General features: G+C 34.0%; 1 protein-coding gene across 1 annotated transcript in view; it reads left to right on the top strand.

The window, feature by feature from the left end:
* Positions 1-14,809, top strand: part of LOC145981763 (ATP-binding cassette sub-family G member 1-like) — a 68,649-nt gene that overhangs the window by 29,691 nt on the left and 24,149 nt on the right. The gene's annotated exons all lie outside the window — the stretch shown is intronic.

Raw genomic sequence — 14,809 nt, 5'->3', positions numbered from 1 at the left:
CTTTACGCACAGGTGGTTGATGGAAACTGAGCTGTTTGTGTAATATTGTGGTAATATTAATAGTTGTTAATTCAGTGAGTACTGTTTATAAAGAGAGAATTTTGTGACTGGAATTGAGTTAAACCCATATACTTATTTAAGTTGAAGTTTAAAACTACGGTAAAAGGAAATATACTCATTAATGTGATTTGCGTAAGGCAGTTCTTGTTAACGTCATGGCGAATGCCATAGGTTATATGGAACTTAATAATCAAGTAGAAATTATAACGAACTTGTAGACGACAATGAAATTGTTATAGAAGATAACATTAAAGAAGAAACATCTAGAAAACAAGCTAAAAGAGTCAGATCTTCTGAAGATGATCAAGTTCCAGCAAAAGCGGTAAGGATGGACAGGTTAGATAATAGAGATAAAGTAAACAAGTTTGGAGAAGGTCGAAGAGAAAATAATGTAGACAAGTGTAAAACGTATTATGATACACATAATGGGCCATATTTAGTAATAATGACTAGTACAAAAGGTGCAGAAAAGAAATTTAACTCTATGAAAATAGGAAATGAATTGCGAAAGAAAGATATAAGGGTGAGATATATCCAACCAAGTGGTTTATATAGAGCAAAGATTTATTTTTACTCCAGGAATGAAGCTAACAATTTCATGAAAAATATGCATTTTCAAAAAGAAAATAATATTGATGTGTTCATCCCAGAATCCTTATTGATGAGGGAAGGATTGATATATGGTGTGTCCACTGAATTTGAAGAGGAGGAAATTAAGGAAAGTATTGAAGACCCGACAGTAATATCAGTGGAAAGAGTGAAAAAGAGAATTCGAAAAGATGATGGTACATATTATTTTGTTCCTACTAAGCTAATATCAATCACGTTTAGATCTCAAGAAATGCCTAAACAGATTATAGTGGTTAGTCACATTTTCGATGTTACTCCTAAAGTTAGAAATGTGGTGCAATGTAAGAAATGTTACAGATTTGCACATTCAGCAGCCATATGCAAGGATACAGCTAAGTGTGCTAGATGTGGAAGAGAGGAACATGAAAATTGTAATGAAACTCCGAAGTGTTTAAATTGCGGAGGAGAACATGTTGCTACTGATAAGTCATGTGTAAAATGGGAAATGGAAAGAGAAATCATGAGAGTTATGGCATATGATAATTTATCCCGGCAAGAAGCAAGAGAGAAAGTAATAACAGGTAATGTTCCAAGCACTAATGTTAATCAAGGCAACTCGTATGCTGATCAAATAAAAAACCATATAAACAAAAGTCAAGTAAGTGAAATTAACACAAGAAAGACTGGTGTTGTAGGAAATAGCATAACAATACAAAACAGATTTGAAGCCTTAAGTGATTGGGGTGAAAGAAAATCAGATACACACTTGGAAAATGTTTCATGGAAAAGAGTTCCTCCAGAAGATCATAGAGACTATTCCAAATTTGAAAATAAATTTAGAAAAAATTTCAGACTAAATTCCTATTCACAAACAAAGAATTATACTGGAAATTCTCAAGGAGAATCAAGTAAAGGTTCTCTAAAGAAATTACAAAGTAATGAAAAACAATTAAATGGAAAGTCTACAGGAACTGTAATTAAGGCAAAGAATAATTTATTTAATTTATTTAATTGTAGTTGTCTCCAACAGAGAAAGCTTCTCCAATTATGGGAGACTTGCATACAGTTTAAATAGACATACATAATTAATAATATATAAAACACACATACACACAAATAAAGAGATACTTCACACAAATAGATATTTACAAGACAAAACAATACAAAGCCATACTTACACTCATAGTAAATGGTAACAATATACCTCACCCATGATATATATACATTTTTAGAAATCCCTAAATGTCTGCACTTACAAGACAATAATTTCTATAATTTCTTGCGCAAACCATAATGATTGAAATTTTGTCTTGCAAACATTCAGGGAATACAAAACAATACAAAGCCCTACATACACTCATAGTAAATGATAACAAAAAAATACCTCACCTATAACATATATTTATATTCAGAAATCCCAAATATTTGCACTTATAAGACAATAATTTCTATAATTTCTTGTGTAAAACATAATGATTGCAACTTTGTTCTATAAGTATTCAGGGAATACGAAAAGTCTAACTCATTATCTATCATTGATAACTTATTGTACAAATCTAACATTTGTTGTAACGGAGAGTTTTGATACTTCTTAGTTTTAGCCATTTGACAATTCAGCAAGTTTCTATTTCGAAGATGACAACATGTAGTATTAAAAGATATTTTGCTTAAAATTTGAGCATTATCAATAAGGCCATTAATTATTTTATACAAAAATAGCTGTTGCATAAAAATTCTCCTTGACCTTAATGATGGCATGTCGATTTCTCGTTGAAGTGTATTGGTAGATAACATTTTAACATTACAATTCTTACCATGTTTTTTGGAATACAAATAACGTTGAAAGCGTTTTTGTATTTGTTCTATTTTTTCTATATATATTTTAGCTATTGGTGACCAGATTATAGATGCATATTCCAAGGTACTCCTAACTATTGCATTGTATAATAACGTGATTGCGTCCAAATCCTTTAAATATTTTGACATTCTAATTACAAAACCTAATTTTTTGTATGCAATATTTACCATTTGTATTATATGAGTTGAGTACGAGAGATCCTTGTCAATTATTATACCAAGATCCTTTATAGTATTGACTCTTTCCAATTTTTGGTTGTTTATGAAGTATTCACATTGCACGTTCGATTTATTTGCAGATAATACCATGTAATAACATTTTTTTATATTGAGATCAAGTTTATTTTGAATACTCCATTGATAAACACGCTTTAAATCTTCCTGCAATTGACAAGTATCTTGCAACTTTGTAATTTCTTTATATATTTTGATGTCATCTGCATACATTAGACAACTAGATTTATTAATACTTAATGGTAGGTCATTCACATACAGTACAAAAAAAAGAGGCCCTAAGTTTGATCCTTGCGGTACTCCAGAGTTTACATCATATTTAAAAGATTTTGTCAACCTAAAATCTACATATTGTCTTCTATCTTTCAAATATGATTCAATCAGTGATATCCAGTCATCTGATAATCCATACCATGTTAGTTTATGAAGCAGCACTTTATGATTGATTTTATCGAATGCTTTAGTAAAATCTAAATAAATAGTATGTACTGTGGATCTATTATGTAACATTAAATGAACTTCTTGTGTATAATTTAATAGATTCGTGATGGTCGATCTTTTTGCTGTAAAACCATGTTGACAATCTGTTATCCAACATTTGACATGTTTATATATTCTAGTGTAAAGAATTTGCTCAAGTACCTTCACAGGGGAGCATAAAATTGAGATTGGTTTGTAATTTTCTATTTCGGATATTTTATTCGTTTTTGGTATAGGACACACCTTGGTTAATTTCCAAATACTAGGAAATGTTTGCGTCTTCAATATTAAATTGTAAATTGTGCATAAAGGATATTCTAATATTTCCGAACACGCCTTAACGATATACGGCGGAATCCCATCTGGTCCACATGACTTCTTTGCTTTAAGATTCTTTACTGCATTATAATATTCGTCTTTATGAATTTTATTCAATGATGATGTTAGAAGTGTATTAGCTTTTGTATTTACAACTACACTAGAATTATCTTCATTTTGTTCATTTTGTCTATATACAGTGCTAAAAAAATTCGCAAATTCATCTGCGATACTTTTATTTGAATCTAATATATTCTTACCAGATTTCATTTTCTGCTTATTATTTTTTTTAGTGTTCCTCTTACTTTTTGCAAATCGCCAAAAACCTTTCATATCAATCTTAATATCTTCCTCTAATTTTTTAATATAGTTATTATAAGCATTTGTAATTAAAGTTTTCGATCGCTTTCGTAATTCTTTATACCTATGTTCACTATTGCTATCATGTTTCTTGCGTTTCCTATAGTATTCTTTCTCCTTTATAATATTAATAATTTTTGCATTAAACCAGTAAGGATATTTACTATTGAAGGTGCGTTCCTTTCTTGGTATGGTACTATTCAATACTATATTAAACTTATCGTAAAACCATTTTACTGCATCATCTACATTATTGTAATTCTTTAATTCTGTCCAATCTATTAAGTTGAGCATTTGATATAGTTTTAAAAAGTCAGCTTTTTGAAAATTATAAACATTCACTTTCTCCTTTGAAACTCTATCATGAATAGAACCCAGATGAAGTGTGATGTTTAAAGCTGGGTGATGTAAATCTTCCTTTACAAAGGGATATTCTTCTCTATGTATTAATGTTATTATTGCTATTAGTAAGTACCAAGTCAAGGGTTTTATTATTCTGATTTTTAATATTATTAATGGAACATAAGTCATAGAGATTTATAAAGTTAGCTAGATTGATGCATGTGTTATCCCCATTTAATAGGTTATATGACGCATCACTTATTAAAGATAAATTGAAATCTCCTATAATGAGAATATTACTATTTTGAAGATATGTATATTGTTCGAATATTTTGTAAAAAGACCGATATGTTTCCAAATTTGCTTGGGGAGTAAAATATACTGAAAAAATATAATATATATTGATACCCAGTGTCACCTTTACACATATAAACTCTACCTGGCTACATATGTCTATAATACAGGAATCTATGTTGTGATGAACAGCTATTATTACTCATCCCCCTCTTTTATTATTATCCCTATCTTTTCTATATACCACATAATTGTCATTAAACAATTCTTGATTATACACTCCATTCTGTAGCCAAGTTTCTGTCAATACCACTATATCATATTCGCATTGAATACTATTAGTATAGAATTCATGAGTTTTAGTATTCAAACCACGTACATTTTGGTAATAAATAGATAGTGTTTTTAATCTCTCCATGAAAAATCATAACCAACAAAAATTTCCAGTTTTACTGGATTGCTATTACATCATCCATGGGTTTTAAATGTATTACTGTACTATCCTTACTTTTCCTCAGTAGAATTCTACCCGAATTGTCTATCCACAAAAACGCATATCTTTTTTCAGTTTTTATCTTACGTGCTTCATTAAATATCTTTCTCCTACTGTATGTTATACTATGATTTACATAAATTGTACCATTATGAGTAAAACCTATTTGATTTATATTTAGATTTCTTTTAACTTTCCTTTTCTCTACAAATTTATCCTTTACACTTCTCCTAACAAATTTCACAATGATGCCACTATCATGTTGATGAGGAGATTTTTTTAGTCTATGACATATATCAATATCTTCATTCTTAATTTCAACATCCAAGGCTCTACCAATATCTTATACAATATCATACACATTTTCATTCTGTGTTTCAGGAATACCATATATTTCTACCATATTCCTCCTACCGTACTGTTCTAGTTCTTCAATTTGAGTTTGCGTTTCTTTAAGCTGCTTCTTTAATCGCAAATTATCATCATTAAGTTTTTCGATTTGCACTTTACATTCTCTTATTACTTCATTTTGTTTTTTTAACATGTCATTATTTTCATCTAACTTTTCATGTACAAGATCTAGAGATTTACCAAGTTCTTTTTCAATATTTCGATTACTTCTTTTCAAATCCTCGAAGTCTTTCTGTAAGTTTATCAACATCTTATAAACATCTTGCATAGAAATACTTCCCTCACTGCTATCAGCTGGTAAATTGTCTTCATAAAGACTGTTTCTTCTTTCCCTTTCACAAGTATTACAACGCCATTTCTTGTTTTGTTTATTCATATATTCAATATCAGGTTCTGTCAGATTTACACATTGTGTGTGATAGTATTTTAAGCATTGGACACATTGTATTTTTGATTCTACGTCTTGTCTGGCAACCGAATTCTTACACACCGGGCACTGACTCATTATTGCTCATTAAGAGTAAACCACTCACTTTAGACACTCACTTTAAACACTTCGATTTATCGTTGAATCGTCCCGGCGCTTCGCAGATTGATCTGGCAATACTGGTGCTTCAACTGTTGACAATTGATGGTTTGTTTATGTTTTTGAAAGCCGATTTACCATTAATATATTTCATTATTTATAATGTTCACACAATTTTAGAGTTCACATTATATACTATTCTAAGCACTAAGTACTTACGTTCTATTTCACCATCACACTTTGCATATCCACTTAAAAACACCAATAAAAAACCTTAATTCTGCGGAGCACCTCGTTGATCCGTTCTCACCCGTCGGCCATGTTTAATAATGAGGAAGAAGTGGATAGTACAAACAGAAGCATGCAGGAGGTGAACATCGGAATCTACAACAATGAAGAACAGAAAAAAATCGTGTACTTTCCTCACATAACATCTCAGAAGGATCTTATGTATAATTTGTTACAATTAATGGCGAAACTTATGGCGACATTAACTAAAAATTCTGACTTATTAAGCATAAAAGAAATACTAACAGAATGCTCACAAATAAATGGCCAGGTGCAGAAAATTATTGAGGATTTGGAAATTTTTGGAGAGACACCTTAGGGTGTGGAAGGAAAAATAATGGAAAACATTCGTGAGGTACACTGGAATGGAAGATCACTGAAAGCAAGAAAGCAAAATCTGGTGAAATTAATAGATGAATGTAGACCAGAACTTTTATGTTTATCGGAAATCTCTGTGAACCCATCAAACAAATTATTTTAAAGTAAATCGTTATCACATAATTTATGAAAATATTAAAGATGATAGTAAAGGAGTTGCAATTATGATTCATTAAAGCATTCCATTTGAACCTATATCTTTCGATTATACATTGTCTATATACGACACATACAAAATTGAAGTCGTAGGAATTAAAATTGCTTTTATGAATCAAAAAGTTAGTATTATATCCAGAGTTAGGATTTTTAGGGGAAAATTTCATTGGGAAAAAAGAAGGGAAAAGGTGCTAAAATAAGACCCAAAAAGGGGGCAAAAACGGTGCTGATTGGGGCAAAAAAAGGTGCTGATAATTATACTACTTATTAAAACTTTCCCTCCTATTTTATTAGTCTAAGCTATTCACTCGAAGCTGTGTACACATCACACACATAGGTTGTGTTACAGTTATTCACCAGAGTCGGGGAAAAACACAAAGCTGTTGTACCTTGCAACATTAAGCATTTCTAAATTTTTAAAAGTGAGTTTGTTTCTTTTCGGACATAAAATGTTTTTATATAAGCTGAAGCTTCTCTCTACATCCACAGAAACAAGTGGGGCAAACTTAGTATTCACTCGGAATGGTAACCCTGTGGAAGTGGCAAATTCCACAACATCCGGATTCTTGTCAAGACTGGCCTCAAGTTTGTCTCTGGCAAAACCATCTAACTGCCCCCTCACAGTAGTAAAGATATCCCATTGTTTTTCCTTTTCGACGCCTTGTTCTTCTAAGCTTTTGATGGCTGTCGACAGGTAACATGTTACTTGTAGGAATGTACACAAAATAGTTTTTTTTTTTTTTTTTTTTTTTTTTTTGCAAATCCTCTATATTGTCTGGGAGGAGAAGTTGCTGTACCTTGGAAATTGCACCTGCGTCGGTTGAATCCAGGGAAAGCACAAACTCCTTAATTTTTCCAAAATTTTCACACAGAAATGCAGCACACTCAATCCATGATCCCTAGCGAGTAATGATGGGGAAATGTGGCAGGGGCAGGCAGGTAGTTTCTCTGTAGGCAAGAATGCGACTCGGGGCCTTAAAGAGTATTTTCTTCAGATCAGATATGAACTCATTTACAATGTTGTATTCGTTCCTAATAGATTCTGAAACCCTGTGAAGGGCATGAGCCAAACAGTTTACATGCTTTAACTTAGGGAACAACGGCTTCAATTGGTTAAATGCCGAAAGCATGTACGGAGCCTGGTCATTAACTACAACTACTACTTTTTCGAACTGAATTCCACCGGGCCACAGTTTTTGACAGAAATCCATAAATGACTGCATCACTGTACTGGCATTGGTTTTCTGCAACTCATACATGTTTAGTAACATGGGCTTAACTTCCTCACCTGTCAGAGGAAAAACCAAAATGTTCAAAACATATCGTTGCATTGAGTCTGTCGTCTCATCCAGAATGACACCTATATCGCAATCTGACACTTTCACCTTAATTTTACGAACAGTTTCTTCATACACAGGTTCAATATAGTTTTTCCTTAACGTACTCTCATCGGGCACTGACAACCGTGTGTACTTTTCAAGGAACCCTTTCAAGGCCGGATGGTTCACCTTGTTGGGTGGAATCCCCGCTTGTATAAAAGATGCACGCAAGTCAACATTAAATTCCTTTAAATTTTGGTTCTTGGAAGAATACTGCTCAAATGCATTGCGTAAGAGAGGCTGCCGAGAATTACTTCCTTGCAGATTCTTGTTCTTTTGATGCTTAGAGCTGGAAATATGTTGCTGGATGCAATCTCTCTGGTGTTTTTCATCTAATGTGATTCCCTTATCACAAACCGTGCATCGAATAACAGTTCCATCACTTTCTATGAACTCGTGCTTAAAGTCTTGAGCCAGACTGAGAAATCGGGATCTGGGCACTTTCGGCATGGTAAAGTACATGCACTAACAGGATCTAAGAGAGTGAAAAAGCAGGTAAGGAACTTACATCCACAAACAATATTTGTCCACTGCGCACACATGAAACGTGAAACCCACCACTTCAGAAACACACTGTTGCTTCACTGCTTCCAAGACCAAACTGCGTTTCCTTCTTCCTTCTATCTTAAAAAAAATAACGGCAATCTGGTGCATATCAGTAGCGGTCTTTCCATTGTTGATTTCAAATAGGCAACAATCAAGCACAGTTTAAATACATTCAATTTCAGTTAACAATGTGAAAACATCTTAAAGAGAAAAGTGTCGCGAAAAAAGAAAACAAAAATTCAATGATTTGCTGAGGAAATATATTTAACAACACGAGTAAAAGGACACAAAAAGGGGAGGAAAAGCGATTAAGAACACGACAAAGGGGAAAATAGATAAATGTCCCAAAAAAGGGAGGGAAGGGGAAAGGTTATCAAAAAAGGGGAAAAAAGGTGCTGGAAAATTAGCTCCATTCTCACATTGAGGAAACATTTCACACACTGAGTCCTTCGAGAGAGGTCTCACTTTCACTACGAAAAAAAGGTGCGAACCTAAAAATCCTAACTCTGATTATATCTCTATATATATATTCCTACAGGTGCAGAGTCACAGAAATTAACGACAAATACATTATCGCAAATGTTTCAATGCATAGAAAAGCCTTTTATTATATCAGGGGATTTCAATTGCCATCACACAATATGGGGAGATCAGGATGAAGATAAGTTGGGGAAAGTGTTAGTAGAATGTATGGATTTGTACAACTTTACTGTAATTAATGACGGGTCTGCTACGTATATAGGAAGATTAGGTACTCGGCAAACAGCTATAGATTTAACGTTAATGTCAGATGTGGTCAATTTCAGTGGGAGACAGACAGTGATCAAAGAACTAGTGACCATTATCCATGTTTCTTTTATACTGATACTAATTCAGTGAGATCTTTCACTATTCCGCTCAGAAAATGGAAAGTTAACGAAACTGATTGGAATAAATATTCTAAATTACTTACAATCTTATTTAAAAATACAGATTTAAATAATATTGATAACAGTACATATGATTATCTTGTAGATTCTGTTAGTATTGTTACGGACAGATCATGTACAAGGGCAAAAGAGGAAGTTGTAAAAAAGTATCCAATAGTACACTGGTGGAATAAAGATTGCCAACATTTTAAAATACAGAGAATTGAAGCTACAAAAGTTTATAAAACAATACCAAATCAGGAAACTTGGATCAATTATAAGAAAGCAATAGCGCAGGCCAAGAAAAGTTATACGAGTGCGAAAAGACAATCGTGGGCAAAGTATTGTGAAGACATAAATAACAAAGAGAGTATCAGTACCGTGTGGGCTAAATTTAAATCAATCCGCAAACCACATACCCCTCGATTAATACCACTCAAAGAAACCTGGAAAGATGAATTTATTATGAAGGTAACATGTAATAATAAACAAGAACCTGCAGATGCCCCTGATGAAATTTTATCTATCAGTCATAAAGATTGACATTCACAAGGATTATACACCAATATCATGATCGATGAAATAAGAGACATAATAATTAGAGCCAAGGACACAACTCCGGGAAAAGATGGAATATCATACTCGATGATTCAAAATTTACCGGAATGTGGTATAATATATATTTGTAACATCTACAATTATATAATGAATTCAGGAAATGTACCGCAATTGTGGTACACTCAAATGATTTTACCAATATTGAAACCTGGCAAAAGCCCACAAAGGACTATCTTATAGACCGATAGCTTTGTCTTCAGTACTGGGGGAAATTTTTGAAAAATTAATTCTAAAGAGAATTAGTTGGCATATAGAGGGACAGGGTTTATTTTCAAGTTGGATTTAGGAAAGGTATGGGGTGTACAGATGCCTTGGCAATGTTATCATCAAAAATTTATGATACAATGAAATGGAAAAGTAGTCTTATTGCTGCTTTCTTAGATATTAAAGGCTCATATGATAATGTAAATATAAATAAATTATTAAACATTCTACAAAATCTGAAAATACCTTATATGCATCTAAAAATAATTTGGAATCTATTAAAAAATCTTTGTTCATATTTTTACTTTCACAATAAAGTTGAGGGTCCTAGATGGATAACAAGAGGACTTCCACAGGGAAGCCCTTTAAGTCCTTTACTTTTTAATATATATTTAATGGATGTTCAAAGAATATGTCCTGAGCCATTTGGATTTATACAATATGCAGATGATTTATGTATATATGAGAGTGTCAAGCAAGTAGATAAATGAGTCACCAACATGGAAGCGAAAATAATAGAGATAAAGAAATTTCTTGAGAATAGGTCTATGAATATATCGTCAGAAAAATCAAAGCTGATTATATTTAGTAAAAAAGGAGCTCCGAAAAATGTGAATCAATACACAAAAAAGTTACACATTCCCATAGAAAATTCAGTAAAATATTTAGGCGTTATATTTGATTCTAAATTAACATGGAAACCTCATGTAAAAATGTTAGTGAAAAAGGCTGAAGTAATTTACAATGTATTTCGTTGTATGGCTACAACAAAATGGGGAAGTCATCCTAGTACCATGATGAATTTTTACAAAAACTATTACAAACCAACAATAGAATACGGGATTATAGTCTTTAATACAATTTCGGAACGTGTATTTCGACCTTTGGAAGTAATGCAGAGGAAAGTTCTTCGAAAGTGTCTAGGACTGATGAAGAGTACTCCCAATGTTGCTGTATACATGGAAGCATGCGAATGGAACTTAAGATATAGGAAAAGAGAAATGTCTATTAAATATCTGTTGAAAACAATGTCAGAAGTTAATCATCCGTTTAAACACATTCTATTCGACTTGGTTGAATTATATGATACAGGCAAAATTAATAACTGCGAAGATATAGGATGGGTGCAATTATATAATGAGTACTATGAGGATCATCAAAAATTATTGAATGTAAGGAGTAAGCCCATATGTCGGGGAGCGAGCCCCGTTCCGATTTGTATCCAAAAACTTTCGGTGGTTGGATAGGTGAATTTGCAAAGGACACTCACCATATGTAAACTACATGTTTAATGACACACACATATGTTTACATACATTACACATTCCCTGTCACACAGATGACAAGAGAGAAAACCGTAGACACAAAACGACGTCCTGCAGCCATACTTGCTGCGCACTCGAAGACAAGTGTTGCCAACACCTACTTGGCAAATATGAAGAAAAATGTCTTGGCCGCCATGTTGGATCCAAGTACATTGTGGGGGCCAACATACCGCCCACCTTGAAATATATAATTTCAAAAAATAAAAAATACAAAAATAAAAAATTAAATGGTACACTGCAAACAAAAAATATTAAAAACAATTTTACACATATTGTACACTATAACTATTTGAAATTATTGAATGCAAATGTTCAATTTTCACAATCATTATTAAATGGCAGAAGACAAAGCTTTACAATTGACGCACTCTGTCACGACCATGAATTATCCAAAATTTCTGGCGTAGCGTTGCAATAACCAGTTGTGGCCCTGCATGCAAAAGAATAATGTGCTCATATGCAATAATTAAGTCTGTTAATCTATGCTTTTTGGGCAGCAAAATAGGATGTTTGGCACTGTATGGAATGTTACTGTGTTTCAATCTGCCGCCCACCCTGAGAACATCTAGTTCATCAAAAAATGAATTTAAAATATGCAAGGTACTCCCTGAAGATAAGGGTAAACCATTGTTAAGAGCATTAATTTCACTGACAAATTCACCCTGTTGCACAATTTTCACTAACACCAGAAGTGTGTCCCACAACTCTTTAGTGCTCAATTGACCATGCAGTTTGTTAGTTTTGTTGCGGGCATTGAAAATGAACCGTTTACACCAGGCCACTACACGTTGCAGTTTATTTAGAGAAGAATACCTCTCAAATAATGGGTTGTCTTGTGTTGACACAAGGCTTACAACAGACTGCTTCTGTTCTACACTCACTTCACTATATTCTCGTATGTCACACTTGTTTTCAAGCAATTGTAGCTCATGTAAAAATGGAGGCCCTTGCCACCATAAATAATGTGTCACTAAGCTGGAAGGGGGAATCCCACGACTAGCACAGTCAGCAGGATTGTCTTTACTGCTGACATGACACCACCTTATATCACCTTCCTCTTGTAGTTTAGAGACCCGATTCGCCACAAAAGTTTTCCAACGACTAGGACATGAAGCTATCCAAGCTAAAACTATTTTGGAGTCCGAATAGGAGGTAACAGTTGTGAAGTTGACTGGCAATGCTTTTCGCACATAAGTAATGAGGCGAACCAACAATAATGCAGCACAAAGTTCCAGTCGTGGAAGTGTTATCTTTTTCAGAGGAGCCACTCTTGTTTTTGAGGCAACAAGTTTAACCTGGACTTGTTCATCTGCACAGACACACCTAAGGTAAACAACCGCTGCATAGGCTGCTTCAGATGCATCACAAAACCCAACTAAATGAAGCTCGATACAGTCTTTTGGAATGATGCAGCGTTCAATTCTAATAGTTTGCAAATTTGGTAAATCACTGCAGTAACTAACCCACTTATCAACTACATTAGTTGGAAGTTCATCATCCCAGTCAAGTTCTAATTTCCACAGTTCTTGTATCAATAATTTGGCTTTCACTGTGGTAGGTGATAGCCAGCCCAAAGGATCAAACAATTTAGATATCTCAGAGAGGAGAAGTCGCTTGGTCAACACAGAATGCACAATTGGACTCACTACATTAAAGGAGAAATGATCCAAGGAAGGACACCACTGAATCCCCAATGTTTTCTTACAGTCGCTGTCATTAAATTGAAACGGCATGTATCTTTCAAGCAATTCGCTTGGAATACTGTCTAACACCTTAGGATCATTAGAGGACCATTTGCGAAGTTCAAAACCACCTTTAAGCAGGAGTTGGGTTAGTTGATGGTACAGTTCTATAGCACCCTCCGTAGAATCACTCCCACTTAAAAAATCGTCTATGTACACATGATTAAGTAACACATTTGAAGCAAGGGGGAAATTTGCACCTTCATCTTCACGTAATTGTTGCAGACACCTCGTAGCTAAGTATGGTGCACAAGCAGTACCATAAGTGACAGTCAATAATCTGAAGTCTTGAAATGGTTCACTAGGATCCTCTCTCCACACAATTCTCTGAAAGTCTGTATCCTGTCGATTGATTTTCACTTGTCTATACATTTTTGAGATGTCAGAAGTTAAGGCTACTTGATGTATTCTGAATTGTAATATCACACTAATGATATCACTTTGTAACTTAGGGCCAATCATTAAAGTGTCATTAAGAGAAACACCTGTAGACGTTTTACAACTGCCATCAAAAACTACACGAATAGGTGAGGTCGTACTGTCTTTAAATACAGGATGATGAGGAAAATAATAGCTTTCACTAGGCACCTTATGTATTTTTTCAGGGGGGATGAGTTCCATATGTCCAAGTTCTCTATACTCAGTCATGAAAGCATTATACTGTTTACGAAGTTCAGGGGAGTGAGAAAGTCTGCGTTCTTGACTTTTAAGTCTCCTAACTGCTGTTTCTCTTGAAAAACCTAACACCACATCATTATTCGTAAATGGTAAGCTAACTACATATCGACCATTCTCTCGTTGGTGAGTAGCTATGAAATGTGCTTCACACCTTTTCTCTTCTGACGTTAAATGATTAAGGGTTGGCAATGCTTCAAGTTCCCAGAAATTACGTACGTTAGTATTCAAATCACATGACACATGGAAAGATGAGACTGAGTTGGTATTTGCATTACCAACACTACCATCAATTTGCCCTGATAACACCCAACCGAAGACTGTTTCTAAAGATGATGGAGTACCAGGAGGTCCCACGCAGCGTCCACTTCCCAACAATAAAGGAAAAATATCACAGCCCAGTAAAATATCCACAGGAGCACTCACGTTAAATGTAGGATCAGCCAAGGGTAAGCCCTGTATGTGTGACCAAGTGCATGCCCCTGGTGCTTGCACCCTTGGCAAATTACCTGTAATTTTCTTCACTACCACAGCCCTGACACTGTACAGTTGTGTCTTGCACTTTGACAGAAACTGAACATTGGCTATAGCATTGGCTGTGTAAACACCCCTTTCAGTTATGCCAGAAATATTTATGTTTGTGCG

Source organism: Lepisma saccharinum, chromosome 30, assembly GCF_977018435.1.
Source record: "Lepisma saccharinum chromosome 30, izLepSacc3.1, whole genome shotgun sequence".
NCBI classification, from domain to species: Eukaryota; Metazoa; Arthropoda; class Insecta; order Zygentoma; family Lepismatidae; genus Lepisma; species Lepisma saccharinum.
The sequence above is the reverse complement of the archived record's forward strand: the minus strand, read 5'-3'. Positions and strand labels throughout refer to the sequence as shown.